Here is a 9,530-nt window from a genome sequence, read left to right on the forward strand (position 1 = left end):
TAAGAAACAGTAAAACTTTCTTTTATTCACTCTGTGTCAGGGTCATTTTTCATGATAGAAGTTTGGAGTCCGTGTCATGTTTTTGGTGCTAAACGTGCATTAAACCAGCCGTGTTCTTATTCAGATTACAGCTGTGAGTGCTATGTTGTCGGAAAGAATAGGAATCATGGAGGACAGCTGGTTTATTCTTGCCTATTTCTTGAGGAAATATTAAAGCTAAAATGTACTAAAGATGTTACATGTTATTCAAAATTAAATGTTTCTTGTGTTGACGACAATATAAACATTCACCACACTACCTAGATACGATTCTGGAGTTTTGGTCAAATACATGCTATTATCGCTGTTTATAAAACAGTTAATAAGCTTTTAAATGGTTATTCATATAGGAAACTGAATTTCCAACTAGGAAACTTGTGTTTATGATAATTCCAATAGTAGAGTAGAATACTAATCACAGCAGCAACTGCTCTCCTCTCTGCCATTTTTAAAGTTTACAGCACTCACAAGTCAGAAACTCTGGTATCAAAGTACGACTTTGAGAGGCCATTCATTTCCAGTTTCTCCATCTACAGTCGGAAACTCCAACTAGGACAAATTTGGAAACTCAGTCTAGGAGACTTGTATTTACAATAATTCCGATAGTATGTGAAAGCAGCATCAATGTGTACAAAACATACAATATGCAATACTTTATTGACAAGATAAGGCGATGTGTCTGTTGTAAATCTAACAAAGAATAACAATCACAGCAGCAATCATTCTCCCCACCGCCATGTTTAAAATTTATGGCATGCCCAACTTAGAGATAATTTTGATGTCAGAGTTTTCTGAGTTTCCCAGTAGAAAATATGACAATTTTCAACTAGTAATTTCTGACTGGGATACTCCCAACTAGGAATCTTTGACTAGGAAACTCGTATTTACAATCATTCTGATAGCACATGAGGCAGCATCACTGTGTATAAAACATACAATATGCTTCAAATGATTATTCATTTATGTAAACATGCAGTACTTTAATGACAAGACACGGTGATGAAGCTGTTGTGGAAAAACTAATAAAGAATACCAGTCACAGCAGCAGTCATTCTCCCCACTGCCTTGTTTAAAGTTTATTGTATGCCCATCTCTGAACCTCTGGCATCAAAATGATCTCATGAGATTCCAAGTATTAAATATGACTTGAGAGGGCATGTCCAATTTCCGACTAGGAATTTCTGACTAGGACACTCCAACTAGGAAATTCAGACTTGGAATTTCCAACTAGCAATTTCCGACTAGGAATTTCCAACCAGAACACTCCAACTAAGAAACTTAGACCATGAAACTCAGACTGGTAAAGAATACCAGTCACAGCAGCAATCATTCTCCCCACCGCCATGTTTAAAGTTTATGGCATGCCCAACTCAGCCAACTATCTCTGATTTTCCAGTAGCAAATACTGGGAGAGGGCTTTCATGTCCAATTTCAAACTAGGAAACTCCGACTAGGAATTTCTGACTATTAATTTCCGACTAGGACACTCCAAGTAGGAAACTCAGACTAGAAATTTCCAACTAGAAAAATTGGAAACTTGTATTTATAATAATTCTGATAGCATATGAAGGCAGCATCACTGTATAAATCATACAACATGTTCCAAATGATTATTCATATATGTAAATATGCAGTACTTTAATGACAAGGTGATGTAGTTGTTGTGAAAAACTAATGAAGAATTCCAATCACAGCAGCAATCATTCTCCCTATCGCTATGTTTAAAATTATCTCATGAGATTCCCAGTATTAAATACAACTTGAGATGGCATGTCCAATTTCATGTCCAATTTCCAACAAGGAAATTCCGACTAGGAATTTCCAACTAGGAAACTCCGACTAGTAATTTCCAACTAGGATTTACTGACTAGGAATTTCTGATTAGGACACTCCAACTAGGAATTTTCAACTAGGAAACTCAGACTTGGAATTTTCAACTAGGAATTTCTGACTAGGAATTTCCGAGCAGAACACTCCAACTAGGATACTTAAACCAGGAAAATCAGACTGGTAAAGAATTCCAGTCACAGCAGCAATCATTCTCCCCACCACCATGTTTAAAGTTTATGGCATGCCCAACTCAGCCAACTATCTCTGATTTTTCCAGTAGTAAATACTGGGAGAGGGCGTTCATGTCAATTTCCAACTAGGAAACTCCGACTAGGAATTTCCAACTAGGATTTACTGACTAGGAATTTCTGACTAGGACACTCCAACTAGGAATCTCAGACTAGGAATTTTCAACTAGGAAACTCAAACTAGGAATTTCCAACTAGGAATTTCCGACCAGAACACTCCAACTAGGATACTTAGACCAGGAAACTCAGACTGGTAAAGAATTCCAGTCACAGCAGCAATCATTCTCCCCACCGCTATGTTTAAAGTTTATGGCATGCCCAACTCAGCCAACTATCTCTGATTTTTCCAGTAGTAAATACTGGGAGAGGGCTTTCATGTCCAATTTCAAACTAGGAAACTCCGACTAGGAATTTCTGACTATTAATTTCCGACTAGGACACTCCAAGTAGGAAACTCAGACTAGAAATTTCCAACTAGAAAAATTGGAAACTTGTATTTATAATAATTCTGATAGCATATGAAGGCAGCATCACTGTGTATAAAACATACAACATGTTTCAAATGATTATTCATATATGTAAATATGCAGTACTTTAATGACAAGGTGATGTAGTTGTTGTGAAAAACTAAAGAATTCCAATCACAGCAGCAATCATTCTCCCTATCGCTATGTTTAAAATTATCTCATGAGATTCCCAGTATTAAATACAACTTGAGAGGGCATGTCCAATTTCATGTCCAATTTCCAACTAGGAAACTCCGACTAGTAATTTCCAACTAGGATTTACTGACTAGGAATTTCTGATTAGGACACTCCAACTAGGAATTTTCAACTAGGAAACTCAGACTTGGAATTTCCAACTAGGAATTTTTGACTAGGAATTTCAGAGCAGAACACTCCAACTAGGATACTTACACCAGGAAAATCAGACTGGTAAAGAATTCCAGTCACAGCAGCAATCATTCTCCCTATCGCTATGTTTAAAATTATCTCATGAGATTCCCAGTATTAAATACAACTTGAGAGGGCATGTCCAATTTCATGTCCAATTTCCAACTAGGAAACTCCGACTAGTAATTTCCAACTAGGATTTACTGACTAGGAATTTCTGATTAGGACACTCCAACTAGGAATTTTCAACTAGGAAACTCAGACTTGGAATTTCCAACTAGGAATTTTTGACTAGGAATTTCAGAGCAGAACACTCCAACTAGGATACTTACACCAGGAAAATCAGACTGGTAAAGAATTCCAGTCACAGCAGCAATCATTCTCCCTATCGCTATGTTTAAAATTATCTCATGAGATTCCCAGTATTAAATACAACTTGAGAGGGCATGTCCAATTTCATGTCCAATTTCCAACTAGGACATTCCGACTAGGAATTTCCAACTAGGAAACTCCGACTAGTAATTTCCAACTAGGATTTACTGACTAGGAATTTCTGATTAGGACACTCCAACTAGGAATTTTCAACTAGGAAACTCAGACTTGGAATTTCCAACTAGGAATTTTTGACTAGGAATTTCCGAGCAGAACACTGCAACTAGGATACTTAGACCAGGACAATCAGACTTGTAAAGAATTCCAGTCACAGCAGCAATCATTCTCCCCACCGCTATGTTTAAAGTTTATGGCATGCCCAACTCAGCCAACTATCTCTGATTTTTTCAGTAGTAAATACTGGGAGAGGGCGTTCATGTCCAATTTCCAACTAGGAAACGTGTATTCACAATAATTCTGATAGCATGTGAGGACAGCTTTAATTCTTTAAATTGTGACAGTTTAATGAATTCGTAAATATTAGAAGCATGAAAACCAATCAAATCCACAGACAGAAACGCTTTTGTTTGTTAACTGAGTGGACGGGCAGATTGTTCTTGTGTACAGGTGCTTGACACACACACACACACACACACACACACACACACCCATTCCAGAGATTGTGTAGAACATGCAATTATTGCATTAAAAAGCTTTGCTTCTGTCTAATGGCTTTGGCTGCTGCTTCAATATCCTAAACATTATTTGTGCGTTTGTTAAATGATGTTACTAATTCCTCTAATTAACAGTAATGACTCCATCGCTCTCATTATTATGACTTGAGCTTCATATAAAATGGCGTTGATTTTAGAGATAATTACCCTCATCTGCACTGACGGCACTAAATTGCGCCATTTCCTGTCATCTTTGAGTTTGCTAAATTGGAAAATTGACTTCCTTGTCCGGCTGCTGCAGTGCCGAGGCGAATCTCCTAATGAATGTCTCGATCCTGCTCCAATACCGGCTCACAGTGAAGCGGGTCAGAGATCGAGTCACATCAGCGCCAACATCGTGCACTAAACATGGCGTCTCCAAGGGGGAGGTTCAGAGAAAGGCAGTGTACGAAATATGTAAAATACTAATTAAACAAATACATTTAAAATAATAAATTGAGTAGAATAAATGTAATAAGCGCTCATGGATAGTTTAGCTGAACTAATGTGCCACTTCGTTTGAGTGTCGAGTTCCTCCGTTCCTGCAGGCGAAACTGAAACCAGGCCACAAATATCAGTTACAGACAATCAGACTTTTAATTCCTCGATAATTTGACAAACAGCTCCTCACACAGATCAGATATTACTGTGCCATATTTAACTGATGTAAGTGTTTGTTGCCCTTTCATGAGTCTGTCCTCACACTCAGTCCTGAATCCTCTCATGTGCCGCACCTTTAAAACACAGGAAACCGTAATCGGTGTCTGTTTATTATATCCTGGTGTGAAGCACTTCAGGTCAAGATCTCACAGAAGCTTTCGGGACATCAGGAACAAACGTTTCACTTGCTTTGTATGATCAGAAAGAGTCTGCTATGATCTCATGCTTCTAAAGTAACATGTGAACCCTCGGAGCGTTTCTCACGACACACGAGCACGCCATCGACACGCACGACCCACATACACGCCTCGACCTCGAGACCAGAAGCCGCTGAGATATTGTTGGTTTTAGGCTCAGATTGAACACTCAACAGCAATGGTACGCTTTATTGCTTCGTTTGAAGACGATCCCAGGGCAAAAACAGTGGATGTGAAAGTGAGAAAAGCATTCAAACGTTCCTGAATTATTACCTCCAGTCAAAACACAAACGGGCTGCTGGTTGGTCGTTGTGTTTTGAGACGGATTTCACCTACGAGATTAAATCTAATGATCTTTTCATGCAATAAAGATGTTCGCAGCTCAAAACTCAAAGCACATCAACATCAGTCATCATGTGACCCACATTAACTGGATTCATCTGTGGGGTCAAATTTGAAGGTGATGAAATGATTGACAGTATGATTTGGTCACGTGACATGAGCTTTTAGCAGCATCCGGATCAATAGCGACGCCCAATCAGACCTGAATGAAAACTCATGGGTCATTATTGTCATTTATGAACTCGATGGAGCTTCAGATGTTGCTGGTGATTCTGTGAAAGAGCCGTGTGAAGCGTATGATTGGTCGAGCGCTTATGTGTCGTTTTGTCTTATTGATCCAAATACTTATTTATTTGACTAATGTGTTTCAGCCTGTTAACTCAGTGGTTGATTCTCGTCCCTGTGGCTGCACATCCTGATGTTTAGATTCCGGAACTGTGTTTAGACCTGCTGATGTTCATTTATTGATCATTATACAATATTCCCACAGGCACATTTTGATGACATCATATGAAACGGGACAGTGAGTGATGAACCTGCTACTGTTTCTTTTCTGTTCAAGTCAAGTCAAATTTATTTATATAGCGCTTTTATTAATTGTTTCAAAGCAGCTTTACATATTAGAAGCACAGAAAAAAGGGAAATGGTTAAAAATAAGCTGTACAACCAAGCGTGGTAATATGTAACATATACATTAAGCCAATGTCGGCTGACTCCCAGGGGTGGAAAAAAACCCCTAGGAGAAAAACCCAGCGTGCTAGCACTGGGAAAAAAGTCCTAGGAGGGAAAAAAACCCTTGGAAAATATATATAATATATGTAAATGGATATGGAGATCAAAATCTGAATTATACATTTTTATTATAGAGATTAAAAATAGATTATATATAAATATATGTAAGCGGATACGGGGATTAAAAATCTGAATTATAGATGCAGCCAGAATTGGATCTTTAGGCCCATTGTCTCCTGGGCTACGTTGTAGTCAGGTCCAGACACAGGTTCTCCATCTGACCTGGATACGGCCTGGATCCAGCACCCGGCAAACCTCAGGATAAGCAGAGAGACTGATATTAGCGTAGATGCCATTCTTATTCTGATGTACAGGTATATCTAGTGTTATAGGAAATGTTCTCGGTTCCGGCCGACCTAATTATTGCAGCGTAACAATCCTTTAACGGATTTGAAAAATGTTAATGTATTGATAATGTGTTATGTGTATGCAAGAGCAAAGAGATGTGTTTTAGTCTAGATTTAAACTGACAGAGTGTGTCTGCTTCCCGAACAATGCTAGGAAGATTGTTCCAGAGTTTAGGTGCTAAATAGGAAAAGGATCTGCCGCCTTCAGTTGATTTTGATATTCGGGGTATTATCAACTGGCCTAAATTCTGAGATCGCAATAAACGTGAAGGACTATAATGCATTAAGAGCTCACTTAGGTACTGGGGAGCTAAACCATTTAGAGCTTTATAAGTAAGTAGCAAGATTTTAAAATCTATACGATGTTTAATAGGGAGCCAATGTAATGTTGACAGAACTGGGCTAATATGGTCATACTTTCTGGTTCTAGTAAGAACTCTAGCTGCCGCATTTTGGACCAACTGTAGTTTGTTTAAAAGCCGAGCAGAACAACCACCCAGTAGAGCGTTACAATAATCTAGTCTTGAGGTCATGAATGCATGAACCAACTGTTCCGCATTTGTCATTGAGAGCATATGTCGTAATTTAGATATATTTTTTAGATGGAAGAAGGCGGTTTTACAGATACTAGAAACATGACTTTCAAATGAAAGATTGGTATCGAGTGATTTATAGTAATTCCCTGTGATCCTAAAAAGACAATACATGCTCTGAATCCTGGACTAATTTACACACCAACTGACGATTGTCAAAGCAATACATAAAAACAGTGACAAAACAATGATTGTCTTGAGCTGAATGACAAAAAGTAGATGAACACATGCCTGTATGAGCAAGTAAATCTCAAATTAGACTCTTTTATCAACAGCTACAAAATGACCCACAACTGCGGGTGCAGTGATCATGCAGCGATTGTCGTTGTGGTTGTTCCAGTGATCGTTGCAGTTATCATAACAGGGATCGTGCTGTGATCATGCAGTGATTAAAATTGTCACAGTGATCATACAATGATTATCTCAATGAACATGCAATGAAAATCAAAGTGATCTGTGCAGCGATGGGAAATGCATCTAAAACCACCCATTTTCTTTTTTTAGTCTAATGAAACATCAGAGTGAAGAAAAGACTAAATGGATGAAATTCTGCAGATCTAGAAATCCTCACAACAGCTCTTATATTAGCAAGCCGCTTCTATGAGACCATATTAAAATCATTTACATCTGTCTGCTCCTTATGTTGAGAGTCTCGTCACACAGGATCAGGCATTGAACTCTGACCCCTGACCCCAGTGACCAGCTGAAAGTGACCGAGAGCAGGTGAGGGTCAGACACCTGGGGTCAGCACAGGGGTCACTCATAATGGAAGAACTCGGACATCAGACAGACAAATGAACCATACGAGTTTAGTCCATAATGAATGAAGAATGACAAGACGATAGAAATATCTGACCTGTTCATATGAACAGAAACCGATCCAGTTGGTTTACCTGGATGTGTTCAGTCTCAGGTGAAACGTCCCGCTCTGAGTCTCCTTCACCCTGACAGGTCACTGAGTGTCCATGAATTCAATGTCCATCTGCCATCAGCTCACACACACACACACACTTACACTTCAGTTCTGAAAAACAGCATCAGCGGATCAAGTGTACCTCAAGAAATGTAACATTTTGTTTCGTTACACAGAAACATCTTTGTCTTTCCCAAAAAAAGATACATTTATTTGAGACAGAAATTTGTATTTTATTGCATTATAGCCATTAAAATAGCATGAAATATCAATTATTCTAAATTAAGTGACAAAACAGAGATTAGAAAAATATTTATGAAGCTTCAACAGATCAAAATATCCTCACCACCTGAATATTCTCACAAACGAGGCCAGAAGGGGTTCATAGAAAAGAGTTTGATAGAAAAGTTCAACATTTCTGAGCAATGGGCAAAACTAAAATCTATAACTAAAACTATAGCTTTATACCTTAAACATCAGATACACCATATGCATATATATATATATATCACTGCTGATTCTTGAGATGGGACAAAACATGTCTTACACACAAAAGCTCTCTTTATGTTAAAAATTAATAAATTCATCGAAATAAAAATACTTAAAAAGTTACATCTAAAGGAAATCTGGATACTCAGGACTGGATACTACATGATTCATTGCTTTTATTTTTAAATAATTTTGTTAGTATTATTTAAATACATGCTCTATATTTGGAAAATACATGTAATTTAGCCTATCCTCAGCATGAGGTCACAATGTAAAATTGCCAAACAGTGTGTTTAAAAATGCAACAAATTCAAAAATATACATTTAAATTGAAAGGCAGAGATCTTTAATATATCAAACAATACAAAAAGTAAGACTTGAATTATATTTTCCATAAAAAATGGCTATCAAAGTTGTGTTCTCACTTTCCGTCAACTCCTTCAGGATTTTCTTTCTTATTAATTCTGAATAAATCAGTATGGTCATCTTTAACGCTGAGGAGCACTTACTATTTCCTGCTCATTGTGTAATCCCAGTGTAATAGTTTCTGTAAATAGTTGTGGGATAAATCGTGGCATTTTTGATATGTTTATTAAGGCAACTATAACTGAAGAAAGAAAACAAAATTGCTCGACAGTACAATGTGGTTAAGATGGAAAAAAATTAAATTTTGTCAACTCCGTCAGACGTCAACTCCATCAGGTTTTATGTCTGATGGTTGACAAGTGCTGTCAAAAAGTCTATATAATGTGATTTTATGGTTGTTTTGTTTTTGTTTTGTTTCATGATTCTATTTACTTGTATTGTATATTTGGCCCCAGCTGGACCTTTGTCAACACCGTCAGTTTTTGTCAACACCATCAGTATGTCAACATCGTCAGTATATGTCAAGTCTGTCATTATGTGTCATCTCCATCAGTATTTGTCAACACCGCCAGTTTTTGTCAACACCATCAGTATTTGTCAACTCCATCATTGTATCATCTCCATCAGTATTTGTCAACATCATCAGTGTGTCAACACCATCAATATTTGTCAACTCCGCCAGTTTTTGTCAACACCGTGAGTATTTGTCAACACCATCAGTGTCAACTCCATCATT

Source organism: Chanodichthys erythropterus, chromosome 19 (genome assembly GCF_024489055.1).
Source record: "Chanodichthys erythropterus isolate Z2021 chromosome 19, ASM2448905v1, whole genome shotgun sequence".
Classification (NCBI taxonomy): Eukaryota; Metazoa; Chordata; class Actinopteri; order Cypriniformes; family Xenocyprididae; genus Chanodichthys; species Chanodichthys erythropterus.